The 19,616-nt window shown below is 55.5% G+C and overlaps 1 pseudogene; it reads right to left on the bottom strand.

Annotated features, from left to right (window-relative positions):
* Positions 1-19,229, bottom strand: part of LOC134409713 (spatacsin-like) — a 104,327-nt pseudogene extending 85,098 nt beyond the window's left edge.
* Positions 19,230-19,616: the final 387 nt, after the last annotated feature.

The following is a 19,616-nucleotide window of genomic DNA, read 5'->3' as shown; positions in this document are numbered from 1 at the left end:
AGAGGGGCTGGCCACAGTGACCCCTTGCTGATGCTCTCTGCCTGAGGGAAAGGGGCTGGCCATTGTGACCCCTTGCTGATGCTCTCTTTCTTAGTAAAAGGGGCTGGCCACAGTGACGCCTTGCTGATGCTCTCTGCCTGAGGGAAATGGGCAAGCTATTTTGACCCCTTTCTGACGCTCATTGCCTGAGGGAAAGGGGCTGGCCAAAGTGACCCCTTGCTGATGCTCTCTTTTTGAGGGAAAGGAGCTGGCCACAGTGACCCTATGCTGATGCTCTCTGCCTGAGGGACAGAGGCTGGGCATTGTGACCCCTTGCTGATGCTTTCTGCCTGAGGTAGTGAGGCTGGCCACTGTGACCCCTTGCTGATGCTCTCTGCCTGAGGGAGGGGTGCTGGCCATTGTGACCCCTTGCTGATGCTCTCTTTTTGACGGAAAGGAGCTGGCCACAGTGACCCCTTGCTGATACTCTCTGCCTGAGGGAAATGGGCTGGCCATTGTGACCCCTTGCTGATGCTCATTGCCTTAGGGAGTGAGACTGGCCATTGTGTCCACTTGCTGATGCTCTCTGCCTGATGGAGAGAGGCTGGCCATTTTGACCTCTTCCTGATGCTCTCTGCCTGAGGGAAAGGGGCTGGCCATTGTGACCCCTTGCTGATGCACTCTGCCTGAGGGAGATAGGCTGGCCATTGTGACCCCTTGCTGAAGCTCTCAGCCTAAGGGAGACGGGCTGGCCACAGTGACCCCTTGCTGATGCTCTCTGCCTGAGGGAGAGGTGCTGGCCATTGTGACCCCTTCCTGATGCTCTCTTTTTGACGGAAAGGAGCTGGCCACAGTGACCCCTTGCTGATGCTCTCTGCCTGAGGGAAAGGGGCTGGCCATTGTGACCCCTTGCTGATGCACTCTGCCTGAGGGAGATAGGCTGGCCATTGTGACCCCTTGCTGAAGCTCTCAGCCTAAGGGAGACGGGCTGGCCACAGTGACCCCTTGCTGATGCTCTCTGCCTGAGGGAGAGGTGCTGGCCATTGTGACCCCTTGCTGATGCTCTCTTTTTGACGGAAAGGAGCTGGCCACAGTGACCCCTTGCTGATGCTCTCTGCCTGAGGGAAATGGGCTGGCCATTGTGACCCCTTGCTGATGCTCATTGCCTTAGGGAGTGAGACTGGCCATTGTGTCCACTTGCTGATGCTCTCTGTCTGATGGAGAGAGGCTGGCCATTTTGACCTCTTCCTGATGCTCTCTGCCTGAGGGAAAGGGGCTGGCCATTGTGACCCCTTGCTGATGCTCTCTGCCTGAGGGAGAGAGGCTGGCCATTGTGACCCCTTGCTGAAGCTCTCTGCCTAAGGGAGAGGGGCTGGCCACTGTGACCCCTTGCTGATGCTCTCTGCCTGAGGGAAAGGGGCTGGCCATTGTGACCCCTTGCTGATGCTCTCTGTCTTAGGGAAAGGGTCTGGCCACAGTGACCCCTTGCTGATGCTCTCTTTTTGTGGGAAAGGAGCTGGCCACAATGACCCCTTGCTGATGCTCTCTGCCTGAGGGAAATGGGCTGGCCATTGTGACCCCTTTCTGACGCTCATTGCCTGAGGGAGTGAGACTGGCCATTGTGACCCCTTGCTGATGCTCTCTGCCTGAGGGAGTGCGGCTGGCCAATGTGACCCCCTGCTGTTGCTTTGTGCCTGAGGGAAATGGGCTGGCCATTGTGACCCCTTTCTGACGCTCATTGCGTGAGGGAGTGAGACTGGCCATTGTGACCACTTGCTGATGCTCTCTGCCTGAGGGAGAGAGGCTGGCCATTGTGACCCCTTGCTGATGCTCTCTGCCTGAGGGAGTGAGGCTGGCCAATGTGACCCCTGCTGTTGCTTTGTGCCTGAGGGAAATGGGCTGGCCATTGTGACCCCTTTCTGACGCTCATTGCCTTAGGGAGTGAGACTGGCCATTGTGTCCACTTGCTGATGCTCTCTGCCTGATGGAGAGAGGCTGGCCATTGTTACCCCTTGCTGATTCTCTCTGCATGAGGGAGAGGGGCTGGCCACTGTGACCCCTTGCTGATGCTTTCTGCCTGTTGGAAAGCGGCTGGCCATTGTTACCCCCAGCTGATGCTCTCTGCCTGTGGGAGAGGGGCTGGCCATTGTGACCCCTTGCAGATGCTCTCTGCCTGAGGGAGTGAGGCTGGCCATTGTGACCCCCTGCTGATGCTCTTTGCCTGAGGTAGAGGGGCTGGCCACTGTGACCCCTTTGCTGATGCTCTCTGCCTGAGGGAAATGGGCTGGCCATTGTGACCCCTTGCTGATGCCCTCTGCTTGAGAGAGTGACGCTGTCCATTGTGACCCCTTGCTGATGCTGTCTGCCTGAGGGAAATGGGCTGGTCATTATGATAACTTGCTGATGCTCTCTGTCTGAGGGAAAGGGGCTGGCCAAAGTGACCCCATGCTGATGCTCTCTTTTTGAGGTAAAGGAGCTTGCCACAGTGACCCCATGCTGATGATCTCTGCCTGAGGGACTGAGGCTGGCCACAGTAACACCTTGCTGATGCTCTCTGCCTGAGGGAAAGGGGCTGGCCACAGTGACCCCTTGCTGATGCTCTCTGCCTGAGGGACAGAGGCTGGCCACAGTAACCCCTTGCTGATGCTCTCTGCCTGAGGGAAAGGGGCTGGCCACAGTGATCCCTTGCTGATGCTCTCTGCCTGAGGGACAGAGGCTGGCTTCAGTGACCCCTTGCTGATGCTCTCTGTCTGAGGGAAAGGGGCTGGCCACAGTGACCCCTTGCTGAAACTCTCTGCCTGAGGGAAATGGGCTGGCCATTTTGACCCCTTGCTGATGCTCTCCGCCTGAGGGACAGAGGCTGGCCATTGTGACCCCTTGCTGATGCTCTCCGCCTGAGGGACAGAGGCTGGCCACTGTGACCCCTTGCTGATGCTCTCTGCCTTAGGGAGAGGTGCTGGCCATTGTGACCCCTTGCTGATGCTCTCTTTTTGAGGGAAAGGAGCTGGCCACATTGACCCCTTGCTGATACTCTCTGCCTGAGGGAAATGGGCTGGCCATTGTGACCCCTTGCTGATGCTCTCTGCCTTAGGGAGTGACGCTGGCCATTGTGATTCCTTACTGACGCTCTCTGCCTAAGGAATGGGGGCTGGCCACTGTCACCCCTTGCTGATGCTTTCTGCCTGACAGAGTGAGGCTGGCCACTGTGACCCCTTGCTGATGCTCTCTGACTGAGGGAGTGACGCTGGCCATTGTGACAACATGGTGATGCTCTCTGCCTAAGGGAGAGGGGCTGGCCACAGTGACCCCTTGCTGATGCTCTCTGCCTGAGGGAAAGGGACTGGCCATTGTGACCCCTTGCTGATGCTCTCTTTCTTAGTAAAAGGGGCTGGCCACAGTGACCCCTTGCTGATGCTCTCTGCCTGAGGGAAATGGGCAAGCTATTGTGACCCCTTTCTGACGCTCATTGCCTGAGGGACAGGGGCTGGCCAAAGTGACCCCTTGCTGATGCTCTCTTTTTGAGGGAAAGGAGCTGGCCACAGTGACCCTATGCTGATGCTCTCTGCCTGAGGGACAGAGGCTGGGCATTGTGACCCCTTGCTGATGCTTTCTGCCTGAGGTAGTGAGGCTGGCCATTGTGACCCCTTGCTGATGCTCTCTGCCTGAGGGAGGGGTGCTGGCCATTGTGACCCCTTGCTGATGCTCTCTTTTTGACGGAAAGGAGCTGGCCACAGTGACCCCTTGCTGATACTCTCTGCCTGAGGGAAATGGGCTGGCCATTGTGACCCCTTGCTGATGCTCATTGCCTTAGGGAGTGAGACTGGCCATTGTGTCCACTTGCTGATGCTCTCTGCCTGATGGAGATAGGCTGGCCATTTTGACCTCTTCCTGATGCTCTCTGCCTGAGGGAAAGGGGCTGGCCATTGTGACCCCTTGCTGAAGCTCTCAGCCGAAGGGAGACGGGCTGGCCACTGTGACCCCTTGCTGATGCTCTCTGCCTGAGGGAGAGGTGCTGGCCATTGTGACCCCTTGCTGATGCTCTCTGCCTGAGGGAGATAGGCTGGCCATTGTGACCCCTTGATGAAGCTCTCTGCCTAAGGGAGAGGGGCTGGCCACTGTGACCCCTTGCTGATGCTCTCTGCCTGAGGGAAAGGGGCTGGCCATTGTGACCCCTTGCTGATGCTCTCTGTCTTAGGAAAAGGGGCTGGCCACAGTGACCCCTTGCTGATGCTCTCTTTTTGTGGGAAAGGAGCTGGCCACAATGACCCCTTGCTGATGCTCTCTGCCTGAGGGAAATGGGCTGGCCATTGTGACCCCTTTCTGACGCTCATTGCCTGAGGGAGTGAGACTGGCCATTGTGACCCCTTGCTGATGCTCTCTGCCTGAGGGAGAGAGGCTGGCCAATGTGACCCCTGCTGTTGCTTTGTGCCTGGGGGAAATGGGCTGGCCATTGTGACCCCTTTCTGACGCTCATTGCCTTAGGGAGTGAGACTGGCCATTGTGTCCACTTGCTGATGCTCTCTGCCTGATGGAGAGAGGCTGGCCATTGTTACCCCTTGCTGATTCTCTCTGCATGAGGGAGAGGGGCTGGCCACTGTGACCCCTTGCTGATGCTCTCTGCTTAAGGTAGTGAGGCTGGCCACTGTGACCCCTTGCTGATGCTCTCTGCCTGAGGGAGAGGGGCTGGCCATTGTGACCCCCTGCTGATGCTCTTTGCCTGAGGTAGAGGGGCTGGCCACTGTGACCCCTTTGCTGATGCTCTCTGCCTGAGGGAAATGGGCTGGCCATTGTGACCCCTTGCTGATGCCCTCTGCTTGAGAGAGTGACGCTGTCCATTGTGACCCCTTGCTGATGCTCTCTGCTTAAGGTAGTGAGGCTGGCCACTGTGACCCCTTGCTGATGCTCTCTGCCTGAGGGAGAGGGGCTGGCCGTTGTGACCCCCTGCTGATGCTCTCTGCCTGAGGGAGAGAGGCTGGCCATTGAGACCCCTTGCTGATGCTCTCTGCTTAAGGTAGTGAGGCTGGCCACTGTGACCCCTTGCTGATGCTCTCTACCTGAGGGAGTGAGGCTGGCCAATGTGACCCCCTGCTGTTGCTTTGTGCCTGAGGTAGAGGGGCTGGCCACTTTGACCCCTTGCTGTTGCTCTCTGCCTGAGGGAAATTGCTGGCCATTGTGACCCCTTGCTGATGCTCTCTGCCTGAGGGAGACGGGCCGGCCATTGTAACCCCTTGCTGATGCTCTCTGCCTGAGGGAGACGGGCTGGCCACTGTGACCCCTTGCTGATGCTCTCTGCCTGAGGGAAAGGGGCTGGCCATTGTGACCCCTTGCTGATGCTCTCTGCCTGAGGGAGAGGGGCTGGCCACAGTGACCACTTGCTGATGCTCTCCTTTTGTGGGAAAGCAGCTGGCCACTGTGACCCCCTTGCTGATTCTCTCTTCCTGAGGGAGACGGGCTGGCCATTGTAACCCCTTGCTGATGCTCTGTGCCTGAGGGAGAAGGGGCGGGCAACTGTGACCCCTTGCTGATGCTCTCTGCCTGAGGGAGAGGGGCTGGCCATTGTGACCCCTTGCTGATGCTCTCTGCGTGAGGGAAAGGGGCTGGCCATTGTGACCCCTTGCTGATGCTCTCTGTCTTAGGGAAAGGGCTGACCATAGTAACCCCTTGCTGATGCTCTCTTTTTGTGGGAAAGGAGCTGGCCACAGTGACCCCTTGCTGATGCTCTCTGCCTGTAGGAAATGGGTTGGCCATTGTGACCCCTTGCTGATGCTCTCTGCCTGAGGGAGAGAGGCTGGCCACTGTGTCCCCTTGCTGATGCTCCATGCCTGAGGGAGAGGGGCTGGCCATTGTGAGCCCTTGCCTGATGCTCTCTGCCTGAGGGAGTGAGGCTTGCCATTGTGACCCCTTGCTGATGCTCTCTGACTGAGGGAGTGACGCTGGCCATTGTGACCCCATGGTGATGCTCTCTGCCTAAGGGAGAGGGGCTGGCCACAGTGACCCCTTGCTGATGCTCTCTGCCTGAGGGAAAGGGGCTGGCCATTGTGACCCCTTGCTGATGCTCTCTTTCTTAGTAAAAGGGGCTGGCCACAGTGACCCCTTGCTGATGCTCTCTGCCTGAGGGAAATGGGCAAGCTATTGTGACCCCTTTCTGACGCTCATTGCCTGAGGGAAAGGGGCTGGCCAAAGTGACCCCTTGCTGATGCTCTCATTTTGAGGGAAAGGAGATGGCCACAGTGACCCTATGCTGATGCTCTCTGCCTGAGGGACAGAGGCTGGGCATTGTGACCCCTTGCTGATGCTTTCTGCCTGAGGTAGTGAGGCTGGCCACTGTGACCCCTTGCTGATGCTCTCTGCCTGAGGGAGGGGTGCTGGCCATTGTGACCCCTTGCTGATGCTCTCTTTTTGACGGAAAGGAGCTGGCCACAGTGACCCCTTGCTGATACTCTCTGCCTGAGGGAAATGGGCTGGCCATTGTGACCCCTTGCTGATGCTCATTGCCTTAGGGAGTGAGACTGGCCATTGTGTCCACTTGCTGATGCTCTCTGCCTGATGGAGAGAGGCTGGCCATTTTGACCTCTTCCTGATGCTCTCTGCCTGAGGGAAAGGGACTGGCCATTGTGACCCCTTGCTGAAGCTCTCAGCCTAAGGGAGACGGGCTGGCCACTGTGACCCCTTGCTGATGCTCTCTGCCTGAGGGAGAGGTGCTGGCCATTGTGACCCCTTCCTGATGCTCTCTTTTTGACGGAAAGGAGCTGGCCACAGTGACCCCTTGCTGATGCTCTCTGCCTGAGCGAAATGGGCTGGCCATTGTGACCCCTTGCTGATGCTCATTGCCTTAGGGAGTGAGACTGGCCATTGTGTCCACTTGCTGATGCTCTCTGTCTGATGGAGAGAGGCTGGCCATTTTGACCTCTTCCTGATGCTCTCTGCCTGAGGGAAAGGGGCTGGCCATTGTGACCCCTTGCTGATGCTCTCTGCCTCAGGGAGATAAGCTGGCCATTGTGACCCCTTGCTGAAGCTCTCTGCCTAAGGGAGAGGGGCTGGCCACTGTGACCCCTTGCTGATGCTCTCTGCCTGAGGGAAAGGGGCTGGCCACAGTGACCCCTTGCTGATGCTCTCTTTTTGTGGGAAAGGAGCTGGCCACAATGACCCCTTGCTGATGCTCTCTGTCTGAGGGAAATGGGCTGGCCATTGTGACCCCTTTCTGACGCTCATTGCCTGAGGGAGTGAGACTGGCCATTGTGACCCCTTGCTGATGCTCTCTGCCTGAGGGAGTGCGGCTGGCCAATGTGACCCCCTGCTGTTGCTTTGTGCCTGCGGGAAATGGGCTGGCCATTGTGACCCCTTTCTGACGCTCATTGCCTGAGGGAGTGAGACTGGCCATTGTGACCCCTTGCTGATGCTCTCTGCCTGAGGGAGTGCGGCTGGCCAATGTGACCCCCTGCTGTTGCTTTGTGCCTGAGGGAAATGGGCTGGCCATTGTGACCCCTTTCTGACGCTCATTGCCTGAGGGAGTGAGACTGGCCATTGTGACCACTTGCTGATGCTCTCTGCCTGAGGGAGAGAGGCTGGCCATTGTGACCCCTTGCTGATGCTCTCTGCCTGAGGGAGTGAGGCTGGCCAATGTGACCCCCTGCTGTTGCTTTGTGCCTGAGGGAAATGGGCTGGCCATTGTGACCCCTTTCTGACGCTCATTGCCTTAGGGAGTGAGACTGGCCATTGTGTCCACTTGCTGATGCTCTCTGCCTGATGGAGAGAGGCTGGCCATTGTTACCCCTTGCTGATGCTCTCTGCCTGTTGGAAAGCGGCTGGCCATTGTTACCCCCAGCTGATGCTCTCTGCCTGTGGGATAGGGGCTGGCCATTGTGACCCCTTGCAGATGCTCTCTGCATGAGGGAGTGAGGCTGGCCATTGTGACCCCCTGCTGATGCTCTTTGCCTGAGGTAGAGGGGCTGGCCACTGTGACCCCTTTGCTGATGCTCTCTGCCTGAGGGAAATGGGCTGGCCATTGTGACCCTTTGCTGATGCCCTCTGCTTGAGAGAGTGACGCTGTCCATTGTGACGCCTTGCTGATGCTCTCTGCCTGAGGCAGAGAGGCAGGCCAATGTGACCCCTTGCTGATGCTCTCTGCTTAAGGTAGTGAGGCTGGCCACTGTGACCCCTTGCTGATGCTCTCTGCCTGAGGGAGAGGGGCTGGCCGTTGTGACCCCCTGCTGATGCTCTCTGCCTGAGGGAGAGAGGCTGGCCATTGAGACCCCTTGCTGATACTCTCTGCTTAAGGTAGTGAGGCTGGCCACTGTGACCCCTTGCTGATGCTCTCTACCTGAGGGAGTGAGGCTGGCCAATGTGACCCCCTGCTGTTGCTTTGTGCCTGAGGTAGAGGGGCTGGCCACTTTGACCCCTTGCTGTTGCTCTCTGCCTGAGGGAAATTGCTGGCCATTGTGACCCCTTGCTGATGCTCTCTGCCTGAGGGAGACGGGCTGGCCATTGTGACCCCTTGCTGATGCTCTCTGCCTGAGGGAGGGAGGCTGGCCACTGTGACCCCTTGCTGATGCTCTCTGCCTGAGGGAGACGGGCCGGCCATTGTAACCCCTTGCTGATGCTCTCTGCCTGAGGGAGACGGGCTGGCCACTGTGACCCCTTGCTGATGCTCTCTGCCTGAGGGAAAGGGGCTGGCCATTGTGACCCCTTGCTGATGCTCTCTGCCTGAGGGAGAGGGGCTGGCCACAGTGACCACTTGCTGATGCTCTCCTTTTGTGGGAAAGGAGCTGGCCACTGTGACCCCCTTGCTGATTCTCTCTTCCTGAGGGAGACGGGCTGGCCATTGTAACCCCTTGCTGATGCTCTGTGCCTGAGGGAGAAGGGGCGGGCAACTGTGACCCCTTGCTGATGCTCTCTGCCTGAGGGAGAGGGGCTGGCCATTGTGACCCCTTGCTGATGCTCTCTGCGTGAGGGAAAGGGGCTGGCCATTGTGACCCCTTGCTGATGCTCTCTGTCTTATGGAAAGGGCTGACCATAGTAACCCCTTGCTGATGCTCTCTTTTTGTGGGAAAGGAGCTGGCCACAGTGACCCCTTGCTGATGCTCTCTGCCTGTAGGAAATGGGTTGGCCATTGTGACCCCTTGCTGATGCTCTCTGCCTGAGGGAGAGAGGCTGGCCACTGTGTCCCCTTGCTGATGCTCCATGCCTGAGGGAGAGGGTCTGGCCATTGTGAGCCCTTGCCTGATGCTCTCTGCCTGAGGGAGTGAGGCTTGCCATTGTGACCCCTTGCTGATGCTCTCTGCCTGAGGGAGTGAGGTTGGCTATTGTGACCCCTTGCGGTTGCTCTCTGCCTGAGGGAAAGTGGCTAGCCATTGTGACCCCTTGCTCATTCTCCATGACTGAGGGAGAGAGGCTGGCCATTGTGACCCCTTGCTGATGCTCTCTGCCTGAGGGAGTTTGGCTGGCCACTGTGACCCCTTGCTCATTCTCCATGACTGAGGGAGAGAGGCTGGCCATTGTGACCCCTTGCTGATGCTCTCTGCCTGAGGGAGTGACGCTGGCCATTGTGACCCCTTGCTCATTCTCCATGACTGAGGGAGAGAGGCTGGCCATTGTGACCCCTTGCTGATGCTCTCTGCCTGAAGGAGAGCGGCTGGCCACTTTGACCCCTTGCTGATCCTCTCTGCCTGAGGGAGATGCGCTTGCCACTGTGATTCCTTGCTGATGCTTTTTGCCTGAGTGAGATAGGCTGGTCATTGCGACCCGTTGCTGATGCAATCATAGAATCATAGAATCATAGAATAGCAGAGTTTGAAGGGGCCTACAAGGCCATCGAGTCCAACACCCTGCTCAATGCAGGAATCCACCCTAAAGCATCCCTGACAGATGCTTGTCCAGCTGCCTCTTGAAGGCCTCTAGTGTGGGAGAGCACACAACCTCCCTAGGTAACTGATTCCATTGTCGCACTGCTCTAACCATCAGGAAGTTTTTCCTGATGTCCAGCTGGAATATGGCTTCCTTTAACTTGGTCCCGTTATTCCGTGTCCTGCACTCTGGGAGGATCGAGAAGAGATCCTGGCCCTCCTCTGTGTGACAACCTTTTAAGAATTTGAAGAGTGCTCTCATGTCTCCCCTCAATCTTCTCTTCTCCAGGCTAAACATGCCCAGTTCTTTCAGTCTGTCTTCATAGGGCTTTGTTTCCAGACCCCTGATCATCCTGGTTTCCCTCCTCTAAACACGCTCCAGCTTGTCTGCGTCCTTCTTGAAATGTGGAGCCCAGAACTGGATGCAACACTCTAGATGAGGCCTAACCAGGGCCGAATAGAGAGCAACCAGTACCTCACGTGATTTGGAAGCTATACTTCTTTTAATGCAGCCCAAAATAGCATTTGCCTTTCATGAATGAATGAATAGTTTATTTGTTTGTGGCACAAATACCATTACAAAATACAAAGTTGCTAACATCACAACACACATTATTTACAATATTCATAATCTTTAGGGTACAATCCTTTATTATCCGCGGAGACAATCTGTAGATCTTTCTAGGGGTGTTTCGTTTTTCTGCAGCGCCCGCCCTTTGCTATCACACTGGTGACATGCATGTCAAAGTCACAAGAGTAATTTCAGTTATTACATTATAACCTGAAGTGCTAACAGTCAATAACTGGCACTATCAGATAGATGTGATCTCTGATGATAGTTTATACAAGGTTATTAGGTCAAATGGTCCCCCTTACAATCTACGCAGACTGTGTTAAGAAAGTTATTTCTGATTTTTTGGGCTGCAGCAGCAAACTTTGCTACCTTGATTGTGATTGCTTTACTATGGTCCGCCAGCAGATCAAAGATAATGTCTCTTCATTCATGCATTTGCCTTTCTTGCAGCCATATCGCACTGTTGGCTCCTATTCAGCTTGCGATCTACAACAATTCCAAGATCCTTCTCTTTTGTAGTATTGCTGAGCCAAGTATCCCCCATCTTGTAACTGTGCCTTTGGTTTCTATTTCCTAAATGTAGAACTTGGCATTTATCCCTATTAAATTTCATCCTGTTGTTTTCAGCCCAGCACTCCAGCCTATCAAGATCACGTTGAAGTTTGTTTCTGTCTTCCAGGGTATTAGCTATCCCCCCCAATTTTGTGTCATCTGCAAATTTGATCAGTGTTCCCTGCACCTCCTTGTCCAAATCATTAATAAAAATGTTGAAGAGCACTGGGCCCAGGACTGAGCCCTGCGGCACCCCACTCGTTGCCTCTCCCCAGTTTGAGAAGGTTCCATTGATAAGAATCTTTGAGTCCGATTCTGTAGCCAACTGCGAATCCACCTAATAGTTGTTCCATCTAGCCCACTTTTAGCTAGTTTGTTAATCAGAATGTCAAGGGGTACTTTGTCAAAAGCTTTGCTGAAGTCAAGATATATGATGTCCACAGCGTTCCCACGGTCCACAAGGGAGGTTACCTTATCAAAAAATGAGATCAAATTTGTCTGACAGGACTTGTTCTTGACAAATCCATGTTGGCTTCTAGTGATCACCGCATTGATTTCAAGGTGTTTACAGATTGACTTCTTTATAATCTGCTCCAGAATTTTCCCAGGGATGGATGTCAGACTGACTGGTCTGTAGTTCCCAGGTTCCTCCTTTTTACCCTTTTTGAAGATAGGGACAATGTTAGCCCTCCTCCAGTTGTCCGGCACCTCACCCGTCTTCCATGACTTTGCAAGGATAATAGACAAAGGTTCTGAGAGTTCTTCCGCTAGCTCCTTCATTACTCTAGGATGCAGTTCATCGGGCCCTGGAGATTTGAACTAGGGGTGTGCATGGACCCCCGCTCCGCTTCACTTCCAGATCTGCAATTTTCAGATTGGGCCGCTTCGCCCCACCCCCACTCCGCCCATTTCCGCTCCGCTCTGCTCGAAAAAGTAAACAAACAGCTAAAAAAGTAAACAACTTTTTTTCTGTTCAAGTTAGAAACCTCACGTTTGGCACCATGACACCTCATGGACATATACACATGGATGCCAAGTTTCAAGCCAATCCCATCATCTCCTGATTTTTGGGGAATTTTTGAAAATCAGGCACCCCGTTCAGACCCCTTGGGATAGCTCCGTCAATTTGCACGTTAGAAACCTCAAACTCACCACCATGACAGCTTATCCATGTGTCCATATGGACGCCCAGACTCAAGGCAGTCCCATCATCCCCTGATTTTTGGCGCAGCTCTAACCTCTAACGCACCACCCATAACCCTAATTCACACCCCTTTCGATAGCTCCGTCAATTTGCACGTTAGAAACCTCAAACTCAGCACCATGATAGCTTATCCATGTGTCCACATGGACACCAAGTTTCAAGGCAATCCCATCATCCCCTGATTTTGGGGGAATTTTTGAAAATCGGGCACCCCATTCAGACCCCTTGGGATAGCTCCGTCAATTTGCATGTTAGAAATCTCAAACTCGGCACCATGACAGCTTATCCATGTGTCCACATGGACGCCCAGACTCAAGGAAATCCCATCATCCCCTGATTTTTGGCACCCCAAATCAAGTCCCATTCTACAACTACGTCAATTTGCACGTCAGAAACCTATCCTTTGGTCCCATGACAGCTTACCCATGTGTCCACATGGATGCCAAGTTTCAAGGCAATCCCATCATCCCCTGATGTTAGGGGAAGTTTTGAAAATCGGGCACTCCAGTATGTCAGGGATTTAAAGTTGCAATGCAGACAGCTCAATGGGGCCAGTTCAAAGGAAATCCCAACATGCCATGAGATAACCCTAAATCTTCTTCCACATTTCAAAAATGGATTATTGAACTTGATAAAGTCCAAGTGAGCGCAGGAAGGACTTCTCCCCTGAGTCAAAGCAAGACACATACACCATCCCTGCGATGGTGAGGGAGAAGGGAGGGAAGGTGAGAAGGGAGGAAGGCAGGCAGGCAGGCAGGCAGGCAGGCAGCACTAACACATAGCAAACCAACCCGTAAGCGGGCGCAAGGAGCAAGTGAGGCAAAGATGGCTGGTTGTTTCTTTCTAAGCCAGCAGTTACGCATTGAGGGGCACAGAGAAGGAGGACTGGGAGCAAGCGTGCCGGAGGGTGCTGGGCATGAACGGCAAAGCCCATCTCCCAGGCACCAGGTGGGCAGAGAGGCAGGCAGAGCAGGCGAGGAGTCAGTCCTGGCAGATGCCCCACCACAGCAGCACCCCGGGGGAGGCGGGCAGACAGGCAGGCAGGCAGGCAGGCAGGCATGGGTTGGCGGGCCCAGAAAAGCTGGTACCTTGCACAAGTAAGCCATAGATCTGCAGGGGAGTCAGTCCCAGCAGATCCAGCTACCTCACAAGGACAGCTCCCAGGCAGGCGGGCAGGCGCATCGACTGTAGTGGCTGTGCTCAACTCGGCGCACTACAAGACGAGTTGAAGTGAGAGCTCACTTCTCAGATAACTTTAATTGCTCCATATGAGACTGGGGAGAGAAGCTCAACCAGCTGCTGCAACTAATCCTCCTCACCCACATCCTGGAGGACCAAAGCATCCACCGAGAAGTGGCTGTGGTGAAGTCAATGGCTGTCATGAGTTGAAGTGAGAGCTCACTTCTCAGGAAACTTAAACTGTCCCTCTGCACTAAGTGGCTGGGGAGAGAGGCACGGCCAGCTGCACCTCCACCGTAGGGGCTGTGCTCAAGTGTCTGAACTTGAAGTTGAAGTGAGAGCTCACTTCTCAGATACCTTTAATTGCTCCATATGAGACTGGGGAGAGAAGCTCGACCAGCTGCTGCAACTAATCCTCCTCACCCACATCCTGGAGGACCAAAGCATCCACCGAGAAGTGGCTGTGGTGAAGTCAATGGCTGTCATGAGTTGAAGTGAGAGCTCACTTCTCAGGAAACTTAAACTGTCCGTACGCACGAAGTGGCTGTGCTATGGGAGATCGGTCGACTGCTAGAGCTTGGCTCGCGCACATAGGGGAAGTCCATGAGTTGAAGTGACAGCTTGCTTCTCAAAATCACCAGACTGGATCATGAATAGTGCATCTGATCCTTGAGCTCTCCAAAGGGCAACCCGTGGACTGCTGGAGTTAACCTCCCTCAGTTGGGGAGTGAGGCGGGCATGGGCAGGCAGGCAGGCAGGTGGGCATGGGCGGGCAGGCAGGCAGGCAGGTGGGCACAAAGGAGCTGGTACCTTGCACAGGTATGCCATAGATCTCTGGGGGAGTGAGTCCCAGCAGATCCAGCTACCTCACAAGGACGGCTCCAGGGCAGGCGGGCATGGGCAGGCAGGCAGGTGAGCAGGCAGGCAGGCTTGGGCCGGTGGGCACAAAGGAGCTGGTACCTTGCACAAGTATGCCATAGATCTCTGGGGGGGAGAGTCCCAGCAGATCCAGCTACCTCACAAGGACGGCTCCCAGGCAGGCGGGTAGGTGCATCCACTGTAGTGGCTGTGCTCAACTCGGCGCACTACAAGACGCGTTGAAGTGAGAGCTCACTTCTCAGGAAACTTAAACTGTCCCTATGCACTAAGTGGCTGTGATACGGGAGATCGGTGGATTGTTGGAGTACCACCCGCAATTGGGGAAGTCCATGAGTTGAAGTGACAGCTTCTCAAATCACTTTAATTGCTTCAAATGTGACTGGGGAGAGAAGCTCGACCAGCTGCTGCTACGAACTCCACTTCAGGGAAAGGACAATATGAGGAACAGCTAACTGGTGAAGTCAATGACTCTCATGAGTCGAAGTGAGAGCTCACTTCTCAGAAAACATCAGGGAAAGGACAACATGAGGAACAGCTAGGACTTGGACTTGGACTTGAAGTGAGAGGTTGCTTCTCAAAGAGGGGGTTACAGCAGAAGATGGGTGGGACGAGACTGGCGGGGGGAGAGAAGCTCGACCAGCTGCTGCTACTAATCCTCACCCACATCCTGGCAAACCAGAGCATCCACAGGAGTGGCTGTGGTGAAGTCAATGACTCTCATGAGTCGAAGTGAGAGCTCACTTCTCAGGAAACTTAAACTGTCCCTATGCACTAAGTGGCTGTGCTCCGGAAGATCGGTGGATTGTTGGAGTACCACCCGCGATTGGGGAAGTAAATGAACTGAACTGATGGCTTCTCAGATCACTTTAATTGCTCCAAATGAGACTGGGGAGAGAAGCTCGACCAGCTGCTGCTACGAACTCCACTTCAGGGAAAGGACAACATGAGAAACAGCTAACTGGTGAAGTCAATGGCTGTCATGAGTCGAAGTGATTGCTCATTTCTCAGAAGTCCATGACTTGAAGTGAGTGACAGCTTGCTTCTCAAAGAGGGGTTACAGCGGAAGAGGGGTGGGACGAGACCGGGGAGAGAGGCACGGCCAGCTGCGCCTCCACCGTAGGGGCTGTGCTCAAGTGTCTGAACTTGAAGTTGAAGTGAGAGCTCACTTCTCAGATACCTTTAATTGCTCCATATGAGACTGGGGAGAGAAGCTCGACCAGCTGCTGCTACGAACTCCACTTCAGGGAAAGGACAACATGAGGAACAGCTAACTGGTGAAGTCAATGACTCTCATGAGTCGAAGTGAGAGCTCACTTCTCAGAAAACTTAAACTGTCCCTATGCACTAAGTGACTGTGCTACGGGAGATCGGTGGATTGTTGGAGTACCACCCGCAATTGGGGAAGTCCATGAGTTGAAGTGACAGCTTGCTTCTCAAAAAATCACCAGACTGGATCACGAATAGTGCATCTGATCCCTGAGCTCTCCAAAGGGCGACCCGTGGACTGCTGGAGTTAACCTTCCTCAATTGGGGAGTGAGGCGGGCATGGGCAGGCAGGCAGGCAGGCAGGCGGGCATGGGCAGGCAGGCATGGGCTGGTGGGCACAAAGGAGCTGGTACCTTGCACAGGTATGCCATAGATCTCTGGGGGAGTGAGTCCCAGCAGATCCAGCTACCTCACAAGGACGGCTCCAGGGCAGGCGGGCATGGGCAGGCAGGCAGGCGGGCAGGCGGGCAGGCAGACAGGAAGGCGAGCAGGCAGGCAGGCTTGGGCCGGTGGGCACAAAGGAGCTGGTACCTTGCACAAGTATGCCATAGATCTCTGGGGGGGTGAGTCCCAGCAGATCCAGCTACCTCACAAGGACGGCTCCAGGGCAGGCGGGCATGAGCAGGCAGGCAGGCGGGCAGGCAGACAGGCAGGTGAGCAGGCAGGCAGGCTTGGGCCGGTGGGCACAAAGGAGCTGGTACCTTGCACAAGTATGCCATAGATCTCTGGGGGAGTGAGTCCCAGCAGATCCAGCTACCTCACAAGGACGGCTCCAGGGCAGGCGGGCATGGGCAGGCAGCCAGGCAGGCAGGCGGGCAGGCAGGCAGGCAGGCGGGCAGGCAGACAGGCAGGCATGGGCCGGTGGGCACAAAGGAGCTGGTACCTTGCACAGGTATGCCATAGATCTCTGGGGGAGTGAGTCCCAGCAGATCCAGCTACCTCACAAGGATGGCTCCAGGGCAGGCGGGCATGGGCAGGCAGCCAGGCAGGCAGGCGGGCAGGCAGGCAGGCAGGCGGGCAGGCAGACAGGCAGGCATGGGCCGGTGGGCACAAAGGAGCTGGTACCTTGCACAAGTATGCCATAGATCTCGGGGGGGGGGGGTGAGTCCCAGCAGATCCAGCTACCTCACAAGGATGGCTCCAGGGCAGGCAGGCATGGGCAGGCAGGCGGGCAAAAAGGAGCTACTAGTTATTGAAGCAGTTACTTTGAGTATGGAAGATTTATGTGCATGCTTGGAGGATTAACGTTGTTGCTGAGCCCTCCAAAGGGCGACCCGTGGACTGCTGGAGTTTACCTCCCTCAATTGGGGAAGTGAATGAGTTTAAGTGAAAGCTTGCTTCTCAAAGAGGGGTTACAGCAGAAGGGGAAGAGGAAGAGGGGTTGGATGAGACTGAGGAGAGAGAGAGAAGAGAGCATCCACTGTAGTGGCTTTGCTAGTGGCTGTGCTACGGGCGATCGGTGGACTGCTGGAATACCTCCCTCAATTGGGGAAGTGAATGAGTTGAAGTGAAAAGTTGCCTCTCAAAATCACCAGACTGGATCATGAATAGTGCATCTGATCCCTGAGCGACCCGTGGACTGCTGGAGTTTAACCTCCCTCACCCTCAATTGGGGAAGTGAATGAGTTTAAGTGAAAGGTTGCTTCTCAAAATCAGCACACTGATCGAGTCACCCACATCCTGGAGGACCACAGCCTCTATGTAGTGGCTGTGCTGAAGTCAATGACTTCCATGAGTTGAAGTTAAAGGTTGCTTCTCAAAGGCGAGGACTCTCCTGTTTCATTTTCGCAGCAAGACAGGCAGCTGCAGTAACACTCACAACCACACACACAATGACAGCTTTTGCACAGAGGCTCATGAGTTGAAGTGACAGCTTGCTTCTCAAAACCATACTTCTGGATCAGGGAGTACGTCTTCCACTCCAAGGGCACTCCAAAGGGCGACCCGTGGACTGCTGGAGAGAGGCAGCCTGGCTAGTGGTGGTGGTGCCAGGCATTGCCTTGCCCCCTGCTTGCACCTCACCCAAACACGTGCAGTCAATCATGGAGTCTTTTGGAACTGGGTGGAAAACTATCCGGATGAGTTGACTAAGCTGTACCGGACGCCACAGAAATGAAATAAACTCAAGTGCGGTGCTTTGCCCTCACAGTCACACACACACACACACACGGTGACAAACTCTGCCTACAGCTTTTGTAGAGGCTCATGATCCCCACCAGACAGGAAGTATTCTGGGGAACATTCAGCCTGGCAGTGCCTGCTACGTCGTCTACTGTGGTGAACTGAATTGTAGAAGGACTACAGCCTGCCTGCCTGTATGTAAGACGAAGAAGGCATGACCTTACTGAGAGAGACGAATCGAATGATTCAGAGTTGATGTTGTGAACTGAAACACAGCCACTAAATAATAATAATAATAATAATAATAATAATAATAATAAGAAGAAGAAGAAGAAGAAGAAGAAGAAGAAGAAGCCTGCCTGCCTGCCTGAACTGTAGTGTGCCTGCCAACCGAAGGAGGGGTGGAATTAAAGGGAGGGGAGCCTGCCTGTCACTCCCACGAGGGCTTGAGGGTGGGGTATCCCAGCAGGGGCAGATTGCCCTTCAGAAAGACCAGCTGCTCCACCAAGTCCGGCTCCAAGCGAGAGCGGTGAGGGGTCACTATGTCGCCCGCCATAGAGAACACCCTCTCGCTTGGAACACTGGTGGGTGGGCAGCTGAGTCGATCCATGGCCACCCGCGACAGGTCCGGCCAAATCTGAAAGCGGGATGACCAGTAGGCCAGGGGGTCCATGGAGCAGTCCTCCATGGGCTGTGCCAGGTAACGTTGCCCGGCGGTTGCAGCGTCATCCTGGCCGGTGGCTGGGGAGGGTCTCTGCCCAACCACGGTGTGCAGAGCCTCTGCCCAATACCCCTGGCCTGTGCTGCTGCTGGGAGGGATGCAGGTGAGGCTGCTGCTGGTGCTGCTGCTGCGGGGAGGGGTGGCCTGCTCCTCTGCCTCACTCTGCCCCACCCTCTTGGCCCGTGCCGCCCGCACTTCGCCCACCAGCATTTCCACCCAGTGCTGCCTGCTATTTGGCCCACAAAGCCCATCCTTCACATGAGGGTCACACATGGCTGCCAACATGTGGACCCTGTCTATTTGGATGGGCTCCAGCCTCCGCGTCAGGCCGTCCCTCAGCCTAGTCACCGCTTCGCGTACCTCGGGCTCAAAGCGCCTGCCAGTGACGGGATCCCTGTACTCCAGAAACTCACCCATCTGTTTCTGGAGATGCCTGCATACAGGGATCACCTGGCTGAGGAGAGCAGAGCTAGTGCTCAGGGTCTCGGTGGCCTTAAGGAACGGCTTGAGGACCGCCACCAGCTGGGACATGGCGTCCCACTGCTGCTTGCCCAGGGCTGGGTGGACGCCCATGTCCCTGACCCTAAACAAGTCGTGGATGGCACGCTGTTGCTCCACCATCCGCTCCAGCATCAGGTAGGTGGAGTTCCAGCGTGTCACCACATCTTGCACTAGCCTGTGCTGCGGGAGATTCAACTCCTCCTGCTTCTCCCGCAGCAAGCGACTGCCCTTGACACTGTGGTGGAAATGGCCTGCCACCTTTCTGCAGCTCTCCAGGAGGTTACGGATCCCGGACAGGGGACCGAGGTTGGCCTTGCTGCCCATCCCAAGGCCATCCCTCACCACCAGGTTCAACACGTGCGTGATGCAGCGGATGCCCTCGAATCCGCCGCCGCGCACCACCTTCACCATGTTGGCTCCCCCGTCCGTGACCATGAAACCGCGGGTGACCTTCTGCCCAGCTAGCCACCCATCCACCATGCGGTTCATGGCCTCCGTAATCTCTGCTGCCGTGTGGGACTGGTCCATCACTTGCGTGTGGAGGAGGGCCCAGCAGTAGCCCTCCTTGCCAGTCCCTGTAGTGCTGGATGCTTCCTGCCCCACGGCTGCCCACCAGTGTGTCATCAGGGACAGGTAAGCGTGCATTCCGCCCTCGCTGGACCAAATGTCGGAGGTGAAGTGCACCATCCGTGCCTCTGCCTGGCACAGACGACCCAGCACTAACTCCCTGCAGGAACGGTACAGGGAAGGCACCACCCACCTGCTCAGGGTGGTGCAACACGGCAGCTTATAGTATGG

The sequence above is a fragment of the Elgaria multicarinata genome, chromosome 16, assembly GCF_023053635.1.
Source record: "Elgaria multicarinata webbii isolate HBS135686 ecotype San Diego chromosome 16, rElgMul1.1.pri, whole genome shotgun sequence".
NCBI classification, from domain to species: domain Eukaryota; kingdom Metazoa; phylum Chordata; class Lepidosauria; order Squamata; family Anguidae; genus Elgaria; species Elgaria multicarinata.
This window is presented reverse-complemented; position numbering and strand designations above follow the sequence as displayed.